The sequence below is a fragment of the Macrobrachium nipponense genome, chromosome 4, assembly GCF_015104395.2.
Source record: "Macrobrachium nipponense isolate FS-2020 chromosome 4, ASM1510439v2, whole genome shotgun sequence".
Lineage (NCBI taxonomy): Eukaryota > Metazoa > Arthropoda > Malacostraca > Decapoda > Palaemonidae > Macrobrachium > Macrobrachium nipponense.
In genome coordinates, this window is record NC_061100.1 from 63,852,930 (window position 1) to 63,875,429 (window position 22,500).

Below are 22,500 nucleotides of genomic sequence, written 5' to 3' on the forward strand. Positions count from 1 at the left end.
GAATATAGTATAAAAGTCGTGCGTCGCGTAGAAAAGTTGTGACACTGTGTTCGAGTGTGTGCGTGTGTGTAATATAAAAACGCACACACACACTCACAAATATATATATATATATATATATATATATATATATATATATATATATATATATATATATATATATATATATATATATATGTGAAAGTGGAAGCCATGAAGAAAAGTGAAACACTGGAGCGCTTCGAGATCTTTCGACTCAAAGGTCTTTTACTGACCAGACTGATGTACATGAGAAACTGGGCGAAATAAGTACCTAGAATCCAACATACCTGGTGAATTAAAAATCTTCCTAAACGATTCATGGGTACAATTTAAGAGGTTTACAATAAGATTAAGTCCAACTGCTCAGACACAGGGACAAGATAATTAAAGGATTATACAGGGCGGCAACTGACCACATTCAAACGTTTGGTAAACAAAAACTTATTTTTTTTGAAAAGATAGACTTATTCACAAAAAATATATATTAAACATAAATATACAAAGAAAATATCTTTAAGGTAACTAATTTGTATTTAAGTCTGTGATTGTATCTGATTTGTTTGTTTGTTTGTATGGTGTTTTTACATTGCATGGAACCAGTGGTTATTCAGCAATGGAACCACCAGCTTTACGTGACTTCCAAACCAAGTCGAGAGTGAACTTCCATCACCAGAAATATACATCTCTGACTCCTCAATGGAATGCCCGAGAATCAAACTCACGGCCGCCGAGGTGGCTGGCCAAGATCATACCGATAACACCACTGAGGCGTTGATTGTATCTTTAAGGTCATTCTTAAACATGTTACAAAGACAAGGGTCTAAATGAAAGAGGCCACGACTGATATTAAAATTACAATGGGGAATAAGTTGTATAATGGCAGATTCTAAAAGATTTCGTGATAAGACATTTTTTGATCTTGTAATTGCTACTCTGCCAATCCAATTTATCTGGTGGTTGTTTTCACTTAATTGAATGAATATTGCATTGGATGTTTGCCCAGTTTTGACAAAATATTTATGTTGTTTGAGTCTTATATATACGATTGCTACGAGGGGATGCACAACAACTATGGAAATTATGCAATTCTGACTCTGACCTTGGATTTGGTAACAAATCATTAAAATATTATGGCTGAGAGCCTACTTGAAACTGGGTAATAGTTAGGGAAACGCTCAGAGTTAGCTTAATTAATTATATTTACACGTTTTATCATATCATAAGAATATTAGCTATACACTGAGGATTTTTGGGGGACATAAGGGCCCCGTGTAGTAACTCAAGAATTAACACAAAATAAGATTTTCAAGCAAATGAAAGGTAACCCGCTATTCTGGGCTATGGGAGCGATGGAGTTCAGTGGAAGGGATCCCACTGGGCACATGATGTGAAGAACAGTATCCACAGCTGACTACTGCAATCTGCAAGTAGAATGCAACGAGGTTATGTAGGTGAACAAGACACATGGTAGTGGATCGAAGGAGGTGTACTGATGGTACCTAACAACTTGATCCCACAATACTGAATTACCCCTACATTATAAAAAAAAATGTGACAACTTTGCCTATGGCATGAAAATACACAAGTATCAAATAGTACCAGATTCCCACTGGAAAAGAAAGGAAATAAAGTCGAAGAATAAGAATGTGACTGACTGTTGAGAGAACCTTGGAATGTGGCACTTTACATTTTATAGGAGATGGAGCCGTCTTCCTCATGGATGCCAGCAGGGGAGGGAAATGACCAAAACACCACTCGAGGCTTGCAACAGTCATTTTTTAAGATGGAGGGTAGCTCGAGAGTAGACAACCGACTTTGCCAGAGTTGTACTGTTCCTTGAATGTCTAAAAGTCTCTGAGCCAGCTGGGATGCTGTAGGGTCCCTTTATAACATTCAGAGATTGCGCTCGGGCGTTCCAACATGTGGTGTTAGTTGCCAACCACGTGTCACGCATGAGGTCTTCTAGACACAAGGTCAATGGTACTCTTCCCATTAACTATGGCGGCTACCTCGTGTTCTTTGTGCTGTTGCTCCAGTCAGGCACTGGTTTTCCCTAAGGCAGGAATTAACTTATTACTCAGCCAGCCACCTGCAAACCAAGGTTTTGCAATCAAATGAACATGGGCAGATTAAGAGTGAATCCTCAAAGGAAATGGTGAATGGTCGGTAGGGGCAAATTTCGCCTGTACTTTACCTTATCAAAGCAATTGCAAAAATGATTCTTTTATTCTCACCATCGTTACATTAATGGAAGATGAGATGGCATAAATAGACGGCACCCTTGTTACACCTTCCCAACCCAGATGACATTCACACCCTAAAACAGGTTGGAATGGCTGATAATAGCAATCAGATCTGACAATTAACTCACTCTACAACCTTTGAAGTCATAATCTTATAACTTAAAAGGAAATATGAACAATTCTACAATACTTCAACTATATACAAAATCATATACACAAAACAAACGTTCTCACTTTCATACATTCACTACTTTAGTTATCATGACATTTCTATCAAGACATGTGTAGCCAGCAACCTATTCTTAAGAGCCTTACGAATTTGTTCCCCAGATTTCCTGGAAAAGGAATTTGAACTAATTCATAAGTAGCATTTGTCTCTAATATATCGTGACCATATAATTCAGAAAGTGATTCACAAAGCAAACATAATTTTCTACCGATCCCTTCAAGACAAGAAGAGAGAGACACCCAGCAATAAAATTAAAATCCCACACCTGGACACTATTAAGACGATGACACAGACTTGGAAAATATAACTCTTTTGCCTTTACCTACTCAAATACCCTAGCTAAATCCCTGGTTAACATCCTACAAAAGACAATCCCCAAGGACACAGGAGTATGTAAAATCCCATGCCTGAACTGTGACCAATCTTACATTGGTTTTACGGGAAAATCACTTCCTCAGAGATTAATACAACATAAACGGTCAGTTAGATATGGACAACAGAGCTCAGCTATTTCTAACCATATAAACAACCATAACCACAGAATAAACTGGAATTTGTCACGCATAACTTGCAGCAGCAAATGTAGGTAAAAAAGCAAATAATAGAGTCAGCCTTGATTAAAAAAGACAGGTAAAGAACATCTCAAAGAGCACCAGGGATTCAGATATCATAGATAAAATCTTCCTTCTACCAATGCTTAAGAAGATTAAAGAGAAATATAAACAGGGGCAACCTAGTTAAATGACTATCTGTGGACGGACCTCTTGATATAAAAACGGCCTTTTCTGTAACTCTTCTCATTCATTACCTACCTGAAGAGAGAGACAGCAGTCTCTGAAATATAGTACTTACTTTCTATGTTTTGGCATTTTTATGGCCTCCTTCTATTAGACACACTTACACACACACACACACATATATATATATATATATATATATATATATATATATATATATATATATATATATATATATATATATATATATATATATATATAATTCTTCTCAAGTTTTCCAACTGATTAATCATAAGCCTAATTTCGTTTACTTACGACATTTAACCCTTAAACGCCGACTGGACGTATTTTACGTCGACATTTTTTGTCTCTCGGGTGCCGACTGGACGTATTTTACGTCGACATACAAAAGTTTTTTTAAAAATTCGCGGAAAAATACTTTTAGGCCTACCAGCCAAAAACTCTTGAATCACGCGCCTTGGGGGATGCTGGGAGTTCACGGATCAAGGTGTTGTTGTTTACAATCGTTACGCAGGCGCGCAAGCGCGAATTTCTTTCTTGCCGCACTAAAAAGTATCAGTGACACATCTCGGAAATTATTTCGTCACTTTGACATAGTTTTTTTACCATTTTAAATTAGCCGTTACATGGAGTATTATATATGAAAATGTGCGCATTTTTATGTAGAATACAACTAAAAAATACTCATGATTGTAGCTTTTATCAGTTTTGAGATATTTTCATATAAATAACGATAAGTGCCAAAATTTCAACCTTTGGTCAATTTTGACTATACCGAAATGGTCGAAAAACGCAATTGTAAGCTAAAAATCTTATATTTTAGTAATATTCAATCATTTAACTTAATTTTGAAACTAATTGGAAGTCTCTAGCACAATATTTCGATTTATGGTGAATTTATGAAAAAACTTTTTCCTTACGTCCGCGCGGTAACTCTTCCGAAAATAATCATACATGCGATTGTGGTAATGTTTGCACCATTTTAAATTAGCCGTTACATAAAGTTTTATATATGAAAATGTGCGCAATTTCATGCACAATACAACTATAAACAACCCATGGTTGTAGCTTTTATCAATTTTGAAATATTTTCATATAAAAAATGATAAGTGACAAATTTTCAACCTTCGGTCAATTTTGACTCTACCGAAATGGTCGAAAAACGTAATTGTAAGCTTAAACGCTTATATTCTAGTAATATTCAAGCATTTACCTTCATTTTGCAACAAATTGGAAGTCTCTAGCACAATATTTCGATTTATGGTGAATTTATGAATAAAATAACATTTTCTTTACGTCCGCGCGGTAACTCTTCCGAAAAAATCATACGTGCGATTGTGGTAATGTTTGCACCATTTTAAATTAGCCTTTACATAACGTTTTATATATGAAAATGTGCGCAATTTCATGTATAATACAACAAAAAATAATTGAAGGTTGTAGCTTTTCTCATTTTCGAAATATTTGCATATAAATCACGATAAATAGAAAAAAAACCACGTTCGGTCAAATTTGACTTTACCGAAATGGTCGAAAAACGCAATTGTAAGATAAAACTCTTACAGTCTAGTAATATTCAGTCATTTATCTTCATCGTGAAACAAATTCGAAGTCTCTAGCACAATATTTAAATTTATGGTGATTTTTAAAAAAAAAGTTTCCTTCCCTCCGCGCGCGGATTCTCCGCCACAAATCTCCGAAATGCGTAAGTCCCATTCTCGGAATATTTGCTCCGTTTCATATTAGGCATTTCATAGAGTTTTATATATGAAAATGTGCGCAATTTCATGTAGAATAAAACGGAAAATATTTGAAAGTTGTAGCTTTTCTTATTTCCGAAATAATTACATATAAAAAAATATATATAAAAAAATTTGACATTCGGTCAACTTTAACTCGTCAGATATGGTCGAAAACTGCATTTGTAAGCTAATATTCTTACAGTATAGTAATATTCAATCATTTGTCTTCATTTTGAAAGAAATTGGAAGTCTCTAGGACAATATTTAGATTTATGGTGAATTTTTGAAAAAAATATGCGTTTACGTCTGCGCGTTACGAATTCATGCATTATTTTGTGATAATATTTTCTCTGTGTTGCTTTTATTGTTTTACAATTTGTTATATACCAAAATGATCGCAATTTAGTGTATATTACAACGAAAAAAAAGTAACTTGTTACCTTCAACCGTTTTGCGCACAGCGCGATTTGAATACAATTATATATGAAATTTCGTTTTTGCGCTATCATATATCGCATTATTTATATATGATAATGATAATTTTTTCATTTCTGATGGTTGCATACTAAACTTCAGGCAATGACAAAAATAGGAGCCAAAAATGAACTCTTAATCTTCAAAACTAAGCGCGCTATGAGTTTTTAAAAAAAATATTTTTTCCGCTCTCGTGCTCACTCTGTAACGTCTCCGGCACACGGGAGACATTTTTTTTTTTACCGCTTCGGCGTTTAAGGGTTAATAGATTCCTCCCAGAACTCATCTTCCGACGTAGCTGCCATGTTGTCGCTTCAGCGTCTCATTGAACCTGAAGTAAACCTTGAGATTACGCTATAGATGTGGAGGCTTTGGGCCACCTGAACTAAAACGAAAGCACCAGCAGATTCTACCCACTTTTGGTCGGAAGAGAACACCACCCAGCGATCGTATCGTCTATGAGGCCCTTTTGAGTTTGACATTGTGAAGATTGACTAAATCGTATGAAAAAGGCATAATACAGTAGCAGACGCTCTTCCCAAGAGTACTGTAGTTAGGGGTGAGACCAAGTAAGAAGCAAGCCACAGAGAGAGAGAGAGAGAGAGAGAGAGAGAGAGAGAGAGAGAGGAACCACGCCGCATACATTTAAATATATCAGTAACACCTGTGTAGACCGTGGGCCCACCACAGACCCCCTCCCCCCCCTCCCTAGGGATTTTTGCAGCCCTCCTTTTTTTTTTTTTTTATTCTTTAGAGATCATAGAACTAGAATCTGCTTGTCTGCACTTCAGCGGTTGGTGATTTTAGCCGTAATAGCGGCCATTTTGAAATCATATTGGGGTGCAAAAGGTAAAAAAATATTACTGATAATTTTTTCTGCTTATATGTTTGTGATATATATTTTCATAGGTTTTTTGGGCCAAGGATTTCATTTTTTATAGTTCTAAAGCACTATCATCAATATTTATCAAAGTACTTGGTAATACTAAAATTGATGATTGCAGAGAATATGTTATATGAGTACAGTATATGCAGCAGAGAATACTGATGAACATATATTCTAAGTGATTTTGGACTGCATATTCATAACAAGAATCTTTGTTATTTATAATGCAATAATGCCTGGTATCTTTATCAAGTTATAATTAATGAGGTTTTTCTTTACTTTTAGGTATAAGAACTCATAATGTCCACTAACTCTCCTTCAGAAGAAAAGCCATTGAAGCTGAAATTAACTAAAAAGGAAAAATCAAGGTCATCAGCATTATCGCAACAAACATGTATAACTCACTATGAAAGTAATAATTCAGAAAAGAATGTGAGGCCTTTAACAGACCACAGTTTTGATATGATCCATAAAAAAAAACTGATTAGACAAAAAAGTGACAAACCGAATGAAATACTTGAAGCAATATGTGATAACATTCCAATAACATTTCTTAAGCATTTACATGGAACTCACAATTGGTGTTATAAGAACTTTACTAATGTTTCCAGAATCTAAAGAGAAAGTGTACAGCTGATGAAAATCAGGCTACTACCTCTAGATCAAAGAGTTGGAGGACAATGAAGAAAGTACAAGCTCCAACACCACTTTTTCCTTCCACTGCTTGTTTAATGTGCAACAGGTACAGGAATAAGGTAAAGGGACGTATCGAAATTCCCATCAAATGCCAAACGCAAACAGCTGAAGATAGAATCCGCGCAGCAGCACATTACCAATTATAACCTTCAGGCAAGAGAAGCATGTTATCATCCTACTTGTAGAAAAGATTACACTAGATTACAAGAACGTAATTATAAAGCAATGAAAAATCCTGCAGTAAAACAAAAGCAAGAAGCTCATAATGCTGTCTTTGATTTTATATGCCAGCACAATCACGAAAACATCATAAAAGCAGCAAATCTTGAAAGGCTGTCAATGCTAAATAAAAAGTACCTACTCTTCTCGCAAGAGCTATTTCCAGAATTCTACAATCCTCAGTACAAAACTTATAAACTAAAAGATAAACTCTTAAATAAAACATCTGGTTACAAGTTACAGTATTGGCAGCCAAATTAATAAGAGTGAACTAGAATATTCATCCAATGTTCATCAAAGTCAGGCTATAGAAGTTGTATTTGAAGTGACTGCTTCTGAGTCAATGAGAACTGAGGAGGCTGCTCTGCTTTTAAGAAGAGCCATTTTGGATGGCCAAAGAGGAGCCCCCGAAATGCCTTGGCCACCAACAAAAGAGTTTTTGTGGAGAAAATATAAAGTAACCAAAGTTTTACATGTATTTTTAAGTTTGATTGTAAGTGGTTCCAAAGCAGCTGAGACCACTGAGATACCAGTACGTTCTATCTCTCAAGACTTATGTAAAGCTGCAACAAAAGGAAAGTGGATGATGCCACAGCATCTACTCTTAGGCATGACATTGTGGCATCTTATAGGCAGAAACTGTAACGATATTACATCGTTTTGGTCACTGTGCATCATACTCTTGCTTGCTTGAACTGGAGACTGCAATGAAGAAGCATTCAGGTTGAAGATAACGGAGTGACTCATTTGTGTTGGGACAATTTTGGCTTAACAGAAGAAACATCAATTGGAGCTGGAACAACTCACACCCTGCATGGGATTGTAATCCATTAATTATCGTTTAGTGAAAAGGGCAACATGTCTGAAGTCGTAGAGAAAAACATTAATCATCGGACTAAGAAACGATCGATCAGCTATAAACCTAAGGAAATAGAACCATGTTTTTTGAAGCGAAAAACTGAACTAGTATTTGTACCATCTTTGCTTACCTCACCCAATAAAGATGTGAATGATGTTGCTCTTTGTGGTTGCCCAATAGAACCATGGCAAAGGAATAATTTCAAACGGTTCCTAATTGGGCAGGTTGGATATCTTTAACCGGGAGAGTGAAAGAATGTGGAGAAACTCAATCAAGAGTACAGTATATGCTTCCAATTAATGCACCAGTCATAGAAAATGCCACTGTACAGCACATACTTACATTGTCCTAATTAGCTTTCAAGGAGGGCAATCAGCAATATACAATTGTAACATTTGACTTAGCAGTTGCTAAAAAAGCATACGCAATGCATTTGGAGATGTTATTGTTAGGTTAGGAGTTTTCCATACAACATGTCCATTTCTTGGAGTGATTGGGAAATGCATGTGTGCAAGTGGTTTTGCACAGATTTTAATTGAGTCAGGAATATGTGCCAGTGGTTCTATGAAGAAAGTGATTTCAGGAAAACACTATAACCGAGCTATGCATGTTCACAAGACTATGCTGGAGGCATTACAGGGCCTTCTTTTACAAAGTATTGAATCAGATGTAACAACTCTCTGGAAAGGAAGAGCTTGGGATATAATGGAACGTCTTGCACATTCCCCAAGCAGATAACTGCTGGACGAAGCAATGGCCAATGAATAGGAGAACATGGGAAAACAGCTAAGTTTTGGATTGATTATATGTACAAGGTTCTTGTTTTGCACTTCCAGAGGGCAACTAAAGAGAGCAACTTTGATTTACACATATCTTACTTAGAATAGTTATGTCCGATGTTCTTTTGTTATGACCAACCAAACTTTGCTAGGTACACAACGATCTACATGCTTTCAGTGCTTAATCTGGATAAATCTCACCCAGGAGCCAAGGAATTGCTGTACCATGGCATGAGTGTGAGTAGGTCAGATATTAGGTGTAGTAGAAATGCAGTGGGCATAACAACAGAACAAACTATAAATCGCCATGCAAAATCAAGTGGAGGCAAAATAGGATTCAGCAGGAATTGTGCTGCATACAAACGATGGTGTTTGACACGCCATGCAAGAGCTGGGTATGTTCAAGTTACAATCCAGATGGTTGAAATGGATAGCAATGTTTCATCCTCCCACAATGATCTCAAAAATTCTGAAATTATGGACAGTGATGAATGAGTAAGGAAAGCCACAGACGCAATTGAAAATTTTATAAATCCTTTTACTGTAGAAGACAAATCCTTATTGTATTGTCTTTCATTTGGTTCACCTGCTCCAAAAGATGTTTAAGATGATCTCCTAGGAGCTGAGACACATGGTAAAAAATCCTTTGATGAATTCATTCAGGGGAGGCTGATTAATAAGACTAAAAGCTTTAATGATCCAATTAAAAAGCAAAATCTCAAAACATTTGCTTCTGTCGCTAAGTCAGTAACAATTACAACAACAACAAAGCAAGTAAAGCAAATAAAAGCAGAACGGAGTGAACTAGGACACAGCAGTATTGGTTACAAGACACAACTTCAACATGGAAAAAGTTTTGAGTCATCCACTTGGACTGGTGCCTAGGCCCTTAGCAACTGCTGATGGTGCACTCATAAAAACCAACAAAGCGAAACTCCTTCATGCTCTAGAAACAGAGCAAGTCCTTGAAAGAAGACAAGAAACTGAATACATGAATTGCATCATTGATGGAAATGCAGTATTACAGCATAAGTAGCAATGCCTACAACATTTGGTGAACTAGCTGAGAAAGTGTTTGACCAACCTAAAGTGAACTGGGTTGATTTTGTTACTGACACATACTTACCACTTTCAATAAAAATCCAGAGAGGAGGCGAAGAGGGGCATCAACCACATTATTGCTTAAGGGTAGTTTAAAAAAAATTCCCCGAAACTGGAAAAGTTTCATGATAGACACAAAGAACAAAAGTTAATACATTTCTTATTGGGAGAATGGAAGCAAGATAGATATGCAATCAGTACTGTATCTTGAACAGACACATATGAGGTTGAGGCCCAGAAATCATCCCAAGAGGAGGCTGACAGTAGAATTATTTTGCATCTTCATCATATGGCTTCTCAAATATCCGAAGATTTCACCATTGTTATCAGATCACCAGATACAGATGTGTTCATTTTGTTGCTGAAATTTGCACAAACCACAAAACAAACTTATTGTTCGATACAGCTGCAGTAACTAGGTGCCTGGCCTGTGACATCTCACACAAGTCTCAATTCTGACTGAGACTTCCTTGTCAAACACACCAGTGTACATTAACGGTAGAGCAGTCTCGATATATTTAATCCACCACCACTCTACCTAAGCTCTAGGGAGAGCAAATTATGACCACTCTACCTAAGCTCTAGGGATAGCAAATTATGGTGTAGTGTACGCAAGCTTTAGGGTAAGTTTCACTAGAGCAAGCCAGCTCTAGCTAGATTTTAATCTACAGTGTACACGTACCTTTAGGGAAGGAAATAGGATTTGAGGGGTGAAGATTTAACGGATTTTGAAAGAGAAGCGTGCTGAGGAGAGAGCAAGAGTTGCTGAGGGGAGAGCAAGAGTTGCTGAGGAAAGAGAGAGAGAGAGAGAGAGAGAGAGAGAGAGAGAGAAGAATTGGAAATTGAGTTAACAAAACTTAGACAAAGAGGGACAGATCAAGGGATGGTGATGTTGCGCCACATGCATGGTGATCTTGGACAACTAAGTTGATTCCTCATTTTGATTGAGAGGACGTAGGGAAATTCTTTAAAGCGTTTGAGAAGGTAGAGTGAGCTAAAGATTATTATGGGCAGTGCAGGTTCAGTCAGTTTTTAAGCTACGTGCACAGTTGGCATATTCTTCTTTGAGTGACAGATTTCGACGATTATGATACGGTCAAATCTGCTGTGCTTGCTGCTTATAAATTGGTTCCTGAAGCTTATCGTTCAAGATTTAGAAATTACATAAAGAATGATAAAGATACGTTTGTTGAGTTTGTGAGAAGCAAGAGTTTAATGTTTGATGACTGGTTATGGTCAGTAAAAACTGAGACATTTAAATATTTGCGTAGTTTATGGATTACCGGGCCAGTTTCCAGGGCCGCGCGACACCCAAATCCATCCGCCACGGTAAGTAGTCCCTACGACCCCGACCTCTCACGACCTAAACCTCCGAAACATGGCGCAAACATTAAAAAAAGGCAACATGTTTCCTATAACACCTCGCCCAGCCCCCATTGCTTACGCTACTGTCATTCCCGTTACGATACCTCTTTTTATTTACATAGGTGACGATGTAGGCGTATTCCGTAATTATTTACCTACAGTTTTGGGAGCCAATTTCCAATTTCCCGGGCCGCACGCCATTCAAACAAACATGGCGGCTCCTCCGCGCCGCGAATATTCAAAACTGTATCCTCTAAAAACCTCACCAAGCCCTCATTGCCTTTGCTTCTGCGAATTCCGTTACGATACCGCACTTTATTCACATGGGTGACACTGTAGGCGTATTCCCTAATTATTTACCTACAGTTTTGGGAGCCAATTCCCAATTTCCCGGGCCGCACAACACCCAAATCCAACCGCCGCCCTAAGTAGTCCCGTCGACCCAGCATGGCCTTTATCACCTGGGCCAACCCCGCGAGTTTTCAAAGCAGTCAACATGGCGCATCCCGTAGCATCACACCCTTCCCTCGCTGCTGTTTTGGTGTGCTATATACTTTATGTCAAGACGTTGATGTACTACGTACATATCTTTTCAAAAGTGGACTGTTGGGCGATTTCAGCGGAACTTGTGACAAGTGTAAAGTGGGAACCGTCAGCCTCGTTAAAGAGGAAGACAGTTTCGTGTGGCGCTGCAGCTTCCGCACGTGTCGTAAAAGAACAACGATACGGAACGGCTCTTTCTTCTCCCGCTCACACCTGGATTTCGGCACAATCCTCCAATTAATTTATGGCTGGATCCACGAGCTACCACAGGCCTTTATGAAAATGACTCTCCATATCGGTTCACCGAACACCATGGTGGACTGGTATAATTTCTACCGGGAAGTCTGTATCGACATTTTGGTCCAGGACAATCGCAAAATCGGTGGACCCGGCCACATTGTTGAAATTGACGAGTCAAAGTTTGGCAAACGCAAATTCAACAAAGGTCGACGTGTTGATGGTTGTTGGGTTTTAGGTGGAATAGGCCGCGAAACAAAGGACACGTTTTTCCAAATCATTCAGGACCGATCGGCCGAAACCCTGCTTCCCATCCTCATTGAAAATATTCATCCAGATTCAATCATTATTTCAGACTGTTGGAAATCATACACTACACTAAGTAAAGTAAACACTTTAAAGAACACTTAAATATCAATCACTCTTTACACTTTGTCGATCCAACCAACAAAAACATACACACCAACACTATCGAATCTACATGGCAGGTTTTAAAAAGAAACGTTTTGCCGTGGAGTGGTACGGTGAGAACACTGTACCCTTCTTATTTTTCCATGTACTGCATTAAAAAACGTTACTTTAATAACAGTGGTTGCCTGTTCAAAACATTTCTCGAACTCATTAAACGCACTTATCCATTAAAGAAAGCAGAGGCAACGCCAATGAAAATCCGTCCTTTGTCCCGCAGTACTCCTCAACCTCAACAAACCCGTGACTGCGGTGTTCAAACCGAAATGCCGATGCTAGACGTCCCGCCCCCGGTCAAAAGGCCCAGAATCGCCCAACCAGAATTCTCCGACTCTGACATGGAAGATTTTCAATTGTAAGGTAAGTGCAATAATGTATCTAGGGTAGTTTAATGGTACTTTACATCAAGTGGATTGTCCGTGGTTAGACTGGCGGTTAGGTTGGTCAGTCGGGGATATGTAGTCGCTCGCAGATGGTGGATTGTCCGCGGTTAGACTGGCCACCTATGATGTTGGGTGGATTGGCTGTGGTTAGACTGGTCAGCCACGCGGTTAGGTTGGTCGGCCCACTGTAAACCCTGTGGTTAGCGCGCGCAGCGCAATATTACCGCTTGCCGAAACATGTCGTGCCTGCCAAGAATCTTTAAATATGCGGATAAGGCGCGAAGCGCCGTTCTGCTACGGCCTTACTGACAACACATAAATCGATTGGTCGCGGATATCTAGTCGCTCGCAGATGGTGGATTGTCCACGGTTAGACTGGCCAGCCACGCAGTTAGGTTGGTCGGCCCACTGTAAACCCTGTGGTTAGCGCGCGCAGCGTAATATTACTGCTTGCCGAAACATGTCGTGCCTGCCAAGAATCTTTAAAAATGCGGATAAGGCGCGAAGCGCCGTTCCGCTACGGCCTTACTGACAACACACATAAATCGTTTCCCATTTGTAGAGTAAAATATGTAAGTAGTCCTAAATTTGGGTAAGCAGTAGGCTAGCATAGCCCACATCGTGTTTGGAGAGTAAGGGGTCAACAATTTTAAAATACGTTTGCAGGGCCCAACTTGGGTTAGTAGTAGGCTAGCATTGCCCGCAGAGCGGTTGCAGAGTAAGAGGTCAACCTACTGTTAAATTTTACGTTTTTTCCCTCCCAACTTGGGTTAGTAGTAGGCTAGCATTGCCCGCAGAGCAGTTGCAGAGTAAGGGGTCAACCTACTGTCAAATTTTACGTTTTTTCCCTCCCACAGACACCGACTGTGCTTCCCCCCACCCAAAAACACCTGGTTCCCAATACGCTCCCCCATTACCGTTTATATACAGTTTTCGGTGGTCAACGACACTCGTATCTGCATCCCCCCCACCCAAAAACCCCGGATTCCCAATGGGGTCCCCCTTTACCCTTTCGCTTTAACTTTCGGTACTACTTTCTTTGTTATTGTTTTGGTATTGCCGCCATATTGGTTTTGGTGTTCTTCCGCCGATTCGGTCGGCGGGCGGGAGGGCCCGGCAATCTGTAAGCGCTCCAAATATTTAAAGAATACTGTGATTCTTGAAGATTTTAAGAATAATTTGCCCTTAAGTATTAGAGCTCATTTAGAAGAGTTTAATGTAGTGTTAGCAGAAGAAGCCGCTGAGGCCGCAGATAGGTTTGTGTTAGAACATAATCTGTCACATAAGAGTCGAGTTTAAAGGGATTCTCCAAATTTTAAAAATTTTGGAGAAGGAAATTTTAGGGTTAAATCTAACAGGCAAGAAAGGAATCATGATACACAGGCTGAAGTGACTAGTACTGAAGTCAGCGTAGGAAGTAAACCTGATAGTAAACAAGATGGAAAGCACATTGTTTGTTATAAATGCCAAAAGGTCGGACATATAAAGTCAAACTGCCCAAAAATGATTGGTAAGTTATCCCTTATTAAGCATGAAGTAAAGACTGTAAGTACCCTTAACATTGGAAGGAAATTATTAAGAGAAATATGGCGAGTTTGTGTTGGAAGGTGTAGTTAAAAGTCAGTAACAAGGATTCGGGACAGACTGTCATAATGCTTATAGACACAGGAGTTAATCGTTAACTGAGTATAATTACACCTTACAGTAACTTAATGAATTAATTTAGGTTACGACTCCCAGTCTTATCAGTCTTCTCAGTTTTTTTATTATTACTGTCAGTCATTTTACAGCAGTCCTTCATTCATGTATTCATGTACTTTCTATCACCATACTGTACCAGGATTTGAAGACTTTCATGGTCTGTACAAAATTCTTATGAAAGCCAGGCAGCTGCAGATGATGATAGAAACATGGGATGATCCTGAGAAAAGACTGACAAATTTTTCCAACGGCCTTAATGAACTCATGCAGCCATATTGTAAGACCTTAGTGGAAGCCCCTGATGAACACCTCCTGAAGAAGGGGAAGAGGCACCCTCAGAGATGTTGTAAGGATGACAATCGGGCCGCCCTACTTTTGTAAATATCTTTTTTCCCATATGCATGTTCCCTCTATTCCAGAAACTAATTTGTAGAGCGATTCACGCCCTTTTCATCACTCTTTCTCTCTCTCTGTCTTGTGAATTATGTACATACCAATGTTTCCCCCGTAAAAGAAAATGGGATGGCTTGAATAGTAACGCATGAAAGAAAAGAAGTGTACCTGAATACATAAGGGAAACTGGATTATAAGTTTCACATACAGTTGTTGTCGGATGACTTTGAAACGACTTTAAAGTGCTTTAGGATGAAAGTTGAAGGTATATGTACATTTGGTGTTTCAGAAGGGTGTCACGTATTTACAGATTTTAGCTATTCGCGGGTGGTTGTGATCTCTATCCCTCACCAATACCGGGGTTCACTGTGTGTGTGCGTGTGTGTATTGCCTATATATTTTTTCTTATTAACTGTATTACAAATCCTTCCTGAATCACAGGAAATGTATATTTTTGCTAGATATCAGGCTCTGATAAACACTAAAATTCACATGCCGCTGCAGACCTAACTTTCAGTTAAATAATATTCCTACATTACAATGTCTCCGTTATCTTCCTGCTATAATGGAAAAAAAAAAAAAAAAAAAAAAATTTATTTACTAGAAACACAAGTTCATGTATTAGACAAGTGATACAGTTTTCATTTGATTTCGTCCATCGGATTTCTATATATATATATATATATATATATATATATATATATATATATATATATATATATATATATATATATATATATATATTTTTTTTACAGATAAACACAATCTCGCGTAAATATGTCCTAGAATAATAACATAAAATTAATAAAGTGATACAGTTTTCATTTGGTTTCGTCCATCGGATTTCTATATTTTTTTTTTTTACAGATAACACAATCTCGGTAAATATGTCCTAGAATAATAACATAAAATGGTAAATATGTCCTAGAATAATAACATAAAATGAAAATTATATCATATATCTTATATCTGCAAAACAAAATCGTTCAGTTACTTAAAAACACCATCCATGTCAGAAGTAACATGAATTTCTCAGATGGATTCGTTCAAAGCGTTCAAAGAGATCTGGAAGGTAGGGTGGGCCGGTGGGGACTCGTTGGTTGTGTTAACTCATAATTATCACGACGACAGCATTTACTGTTTTCCTCTACTAAGAGGATTATTATGGCATCATCATAAGCCGTCATGGTCATTAATCTAGCTTCTACAAATTTATGTTTGTATTTCAAAGCTGGCGTCAATGGCAGTCAATGCTGTGATGGCTAAGGTAGAATCAGCAAATATCGTTAAATCCACAATATTCTATAATGTGTGGAGGAGCCCAAGTACTTCGGGGGGGAAAGCACAGGTTACTACTAGATAATGGCGAAACGACTTTCACACTTTGATGACTTTGACGTTGACAGGGATCAAATGCTAGCAGTTCTTTACAAAGCTTCTTTCATGAAAAGGAGATCTTTATCAACTCAAAAGATTTTCTGGCTATGCTTCCATTACTAGCTATTCAGAGTTAGCTAACATGGCTCTATTACTTTGCGCGAGATGAAACATCTCCCAATACATTAGCATTTTTTGCACGATATAAAACTTTCAATTCTGAGCAGTAAATATCGAGTTATTTGTGCCAATAAATATTTTCACGTTACACAGCTTTTATCGTGACTGATTTATGGATGAAAGTCGATTTCCAAAAGTAGAGACTATATCAAGAAATCACGAATGACTGTAGCCTATGGTTGAAAATTTCCACTTCCTTTTACAATCTGTGAATATTACAACAACTGTTGAAAGAAATCAAGATTAGGGTAGGAATTTCTCAAAGAATTAACTCGAATACTACGGTCCCTTCAAATTTTATATCGTATACTGACGCATGATCTTGGCAGCCATGTCACACTGTTTCCCAAGAATCTGTGCACTGTCTCACCGCTCTTCTGCTTTTCCCCTTCACAAGTCCACCACCAGTACTATCATTCTCTCTCTCTCTCTCTCTCTCTCTCTCTCTCTCTCTCTCTCTCTCTCTCTCCACTTCTAACACATACTTTAAAAATTTTATATCAATAATAAACAGGACAGCGAGAACACGGGAAATCATTTCTTCTTTTATTTACACCTACTTCAGCTCTATAAATAGAATTAATTTTTTCGATATTAAAAAATATGCTGGAATAAGCTAATAATTATAAGAAATCTAGTTCTGCTAAATAACAGAGTTCAGATAAAAGTAAAACAAAGACTACAAAGTGAATTTAAGCTAAAATTAAATTAAAACTATACGTAACTCAGTGAAATAAGATAAAAAAACGCAAAAAAAAAAATTATATAATAAAAAAAAAGAAAAAAAAGGAAACCGTTTTGTCGGACTTACTGTTATGAGGTTTGGCTGTTAACTGATGGAGAACAGAATAATCAATGGCGAATTCAGAGAGAGAGAGAGAGAGAGAGAGAGAGAGAGAGAGAGAGAGAGAATATGTAGTGGTGTGGAAGTAGTTAGGTTGTTTAAGGAAGGTGACAGTTTCTTGATGGAAGGAGATTCTAAATGGGGGAGCGAAAGGCAAACGGCAGCTTGACAAAGTATTTTGAAATTATTGTACATAATGTCAGTTTTACGTGATCTTGAATGGTTCCTTATGGGCGAAATATCTTCTGATTATAAACGTTTTTCATTAGCATATTAGGTTTACGATGGAAATTTTCCATTACAAGGTAAAATATTTAGGCATAAGAAAGGTAAATGATTATTTGATCCCATTTCCATTGTAAACCTAATATTCTGATGCAAAGTGTTTGAAATCATTAGAAATTTCGGCCATAAGGAACCATTCAAGATCTTGTAAAACTGTCATTATGTACAATAACTTCAAAATACCCTGTCAAACTGCCGATTGCCTTTCGCTCCTCCATCTAGAATCTCGTTACGTCAAGAAACTGTCACCTTCCTTAAACAACCTAACTACTTCCACACCATTACATATTGCCTAACTGCCTACTATGCATCTCTCTCTCTTTCTTTCTCCTTTTTTGTCTGACATCGCCTTTGACTATTCTGTCCTCCATCATTTAACAGCCAACTCTCTTAACAGCAAGTTCGACAAAACGGTTTCTTTTTTATTTTTTTCCATATTTCAGTTACATATGCATATATATTTTTTTTGCTTCTATATCTGTTATTTTAACTTCAAGTCACTTTGAGCCTTTATTGTTTACTTTTAGTTAAAGAGCTGCCATATTATAAAACTAGATGTCTTATAATTATTAGCTTATTTTAGCATATATTTTATATTGAAAAAAAAATCTATTATAGACTAAAGATGGGAAAGTATTCCCGAAGCGTTGGTGTAAATAAAAAGAAGAAACGATTTCCTGTCTTTATGCTGTCCTGTTTATTATTAAACCCACCCTCAACAGGAGTGAAAATCTTAAAATTATATATTGTCACGTAATCTCTCCAAGAAAATATAATGAACTAAGTGTCTATAAATAGGCCTATGCGTACTCTCTCTCTCTCTCTCTCTCTCTCTCTCTCTCTCTCTCTCTCTCTCTCTCTCACACACACACACACACACACACACGCACACACATCTTAATAATGCATTCATTCTTGTATTATTCCTCAGGATTTCCATTTAGTCTATCGGCTGAGGAGGTTTTCGTAGAAAATTTTGTATCCTACGTTTGTCATCTATATTCAGTAGTAGACCATATGAGTCATCAGAAAAGCAGGGTGGACTTTTGATGCGTATTCGGCAGAAATTTGGACTTGCTTATGGGGTCATTATGGCATAAAAAAGGTGACTCAAAAGCATGCAAGAATAGTAAATAACCACTCAAAATGTTCATCTCTGAAAGTTCTACAAGATGACATAACAAATAACTTTAAATCTGATTGGAGGGTCACTAGAGAGCAAAAGGGTATGAAATTCTAGGTTTTCTCCAAATTTCAGTTGTATGGCTATATTTGTCTCTTACTCTATGGAGGAGTATTTTTGTTAACTTGTAATTAAATAATTTACTTCCAGCCTCGGTGAGCCAAGTGAAACAAACACCTTAAGTCTCATTTTCATGCATAATATAGGATAGGTACAAAATGAAAAAAAAAATAAATAAATAAATCGAAATATTTAAAAACGGCAATTTTTTGTCTGAAAAATTTGAGGCGCGACTTGTTTTGATTTGTTGCTCATGTATGTGATCTCAATAAGTAGTGAAGGTTACTGACTGTGAAAATCAATAATATTTTTCAGCAAAGTGATAAAAATTCTTCATTCCAAGTTACTGAGAAGGAATGGCTGAAAATATTGTGAAGCTTAAAAGATCTGGACTGTCTGCTGAAATGTCCAACCTTTCCAAGTGTATACTATGTCCGGGATCAGACAAGGGAACTACAGGCATTGGAAATGGAAGGAAGAAAATTAGAGTCAGCAGAAATGAGAAATGACTATGTTTATAAGAGGTTGAAGCTGATTGGAGAAGAAAATTTTGTTCACCATATGAACAACAAATGTTATATGAGGTACACTGAAAAAGGCTATCCCGATAAGTTGGGAGAAAAAATTTGGAAGAGACGGGAGAAACTTCTAAAGCAGAACTGACCCATCGGTTAAGATTCAAGAGTACTCCCAGTGCAACTAACAGTAGGCAGTCCTTTGTCTCGGTAAAATTAAGTGCCATGGTGTACGTTAAAAATATCACTTTTTTCAGAGAAAGGCAGGGCAGCTAACTTCTTAGAGGCAACAGTTTTCTTGCAGAATGATGTATACAAAAGGACCTGTGATCTTCAAGACATTAACTGCTTTTGGTGTACGGTTATTATGTCATAAACGTTGCATCAATACATATCTAGCTTATTATGAACGAGAATGTTTAAATCAAAGGGGAGATTAAGTGAATAGAAAGAGGTTGTAAGAGATTGAAATGTACTTGTCTAGGTTCGATATCATATCATGTGAATAAAAGATCTCTTCTCGGACAATCACAAACCAAGAGGTCAAGGTACTTCTCATGAATTATTTTGGAGAATAAATTAAGTTCTCTTAACCAAAGCAAATGAACAAATTTGTCGACAAAGAATCATTATCAGAAAGAATACTATGTACAGACCATATCTGAGTGTGCTGAAGTACTTTGAAAGTTTTTGTTATGAATTGATTTTGGTAAGACAAACCGTTTCTGTGATGCAGGTAACTTGAAAAGAGCATGGAGTAATACAGTAATCCCAGAACCTCTAAAGATTTTTTAGCCATTTGTTTAACTTTGATAAAAACACATTCAAGGAATACAAGTTTTATAGTGGTAAAGCCTTGTATAGACCCAGAGTTGGAGGATGAGAACACCACTGATAACTCAGCTGTATCTCCAGTTAACTTCAGGCACATCCAGAGCATGTTCCAAATCGTGTATCATATTCTCCATAATGATAGAAAGCGTACACCATTACACATAATGAATGCTCAAGACATTTATGATATCTACAAAAGTGCAAAATTAATTACCAGTTTCAACAAATTTGGTTTACGCTTCAGTTACGAGTTAGCTCGCCTCCACAATGATATGACAATGTTCATGGTGAATAGTGACAAAGCGCAAATTATTCCATTCCCTAGCCATTTTAGCTCATCAGTCTTCACATCAGCTGCCATTGATCATTTTGATCACAATGTAGGAACTCTGTCAAGAATAATGGCATTTCCTGAGTTTTGGGTTTGATGCACGCATGCTTTGATCCAGAGTCTCAGAGACCAATCTAGCTAACAACCAAGCTACATCTCTTATTCACACATCCTGCAGTAGGTCGGTATTACTGAACTAAGACAGAAGAACTTCGTCAGTTTCTGGGAGTTCAGGTTTCATTGCAGATTTATAGAACTCCTTAAACTGTTGACATTTCAGGTTTGCCTGATATGACCTAGAACCATGATTAACTCTAGCTTCAGATACCTTAGGCTTCCTTAGTTGAGATCTCATATCATCCTGAAACACAACAGCGACAACATCACGAGTTTCTTCCATTCCTGACAGAGTCTTACATTATGATCAAAGTTATCAATGGCAGCTGATGTGAAGACTACTATGCTAAAATGGCGGATTAATGTAATAACTTGCACTTTGTCACTTACCACCATGAACATTGCCATATCATTGTGGAGGAAGCTAAATCGTCGTGGCCGGAAGATAAACAAATCTGTTGAAACTGGTGATTAATGTTGCACTTTTACAGACATAAATGTCATGAGCATTCATTATGTGTAAGGGTATATGCTATCTACCACTATGAAAAACATGATACACGATTTCTCCCAGCAAGAAAAAAAAACTTCATAGGTTCTGGGATTACTGTATTACCCCATGGACTCTTCAAGTCATTTGCATCACAGAGACGGCCTGTCATATCAAAATCAATTGATATAAAAAACTTTCTAAGTACTTCAGCACACTCTCGGATAGGGTCTGTACATCGTATTCTTTCTGATAATGGTTCTTTGTTGACACTGGCACTGAAAAATCAACAAAGATGTGTTCATTGACTTTGCTCGAAAGAATTTAATTTTTTCTCCAAAATAATTCATGAGATGTACCTTGACTTGTTGGTTTGTGATTGTGCTAGAAGAGATCTTTTCATTCATATGATATAGAAGATAACAAAGTTCCAAATCCTCATCACTAAACAAGCACATTCCAATCTCTTTTACAACCCCTACCCACGCTTCCTTTTCTCTACTTAATCTCCCCTTTGATTTAAACATTCTTGTTCATAATCAACTATATATCTATTGATGCACCACTTATGACATAATAATTGTGCACCAAAAACAGAGTTAATGTCTTGAAGATTGCATGTCCTTTTGTATATACCCTCCTGCAAGAAAAATGTTGCCTCTAAGAATTTAGCCGCTCTGCCTTTCTCTGAAATCTGATATTTTCCATGTACACCATGGTACTTAATTTTATCCAGACAAAGGACTCTGCCTAATATTAGTTGCACTGGGAGTAATCTTGAATCTTAACCGATGGGTCAGTTCTGCTTTAGAAGTTTCTCCCGCTTCTTCCAAATTTTTTTTCAAACTTTTCTTGATAGCCTTTTTCAAAGTGTACTTCATACAATTTGTTGTTCATATGGTACGCAAAATTTTCTTCTCCAATCTACTTCAACCTCTTATAAACATAGTCATTTCTGATTTCTGCTGATTATCTACTTTTATTCCTTCCATTTCCATTGCCTGTAGTTCCCTTGTCTGATCCCTGGCATAGTGTACACTTGGAAAGGTTGGACATTTCAGCAGACAGTCCAGATCTTTTAAGCTTCACAATATTTTCAGCCATTTCTACTCGGTAACCTGGAATGAAGAATTTTTATCAGTTTGCTGAAAAATATTATAAAAATGTTAATTTTTAAATATTTTGAT

At 37.4% G+C, this 22,500-nt stretch overlaps 1 protein-coding gene across 5 annotated transcripts in view; it reads right to left on the reverse strand.

The window, feature by feature from the left end:
- The window catches only part of LOC135210937 (nephrin-like), an 845,298-nt gene that overhangs the window by 603,893 nt on the left and 218,905 nt on the right, over positions 1-22,500 (reverse strand). The gene's annotated exons all lie outside the window — the stretch shown is intronic.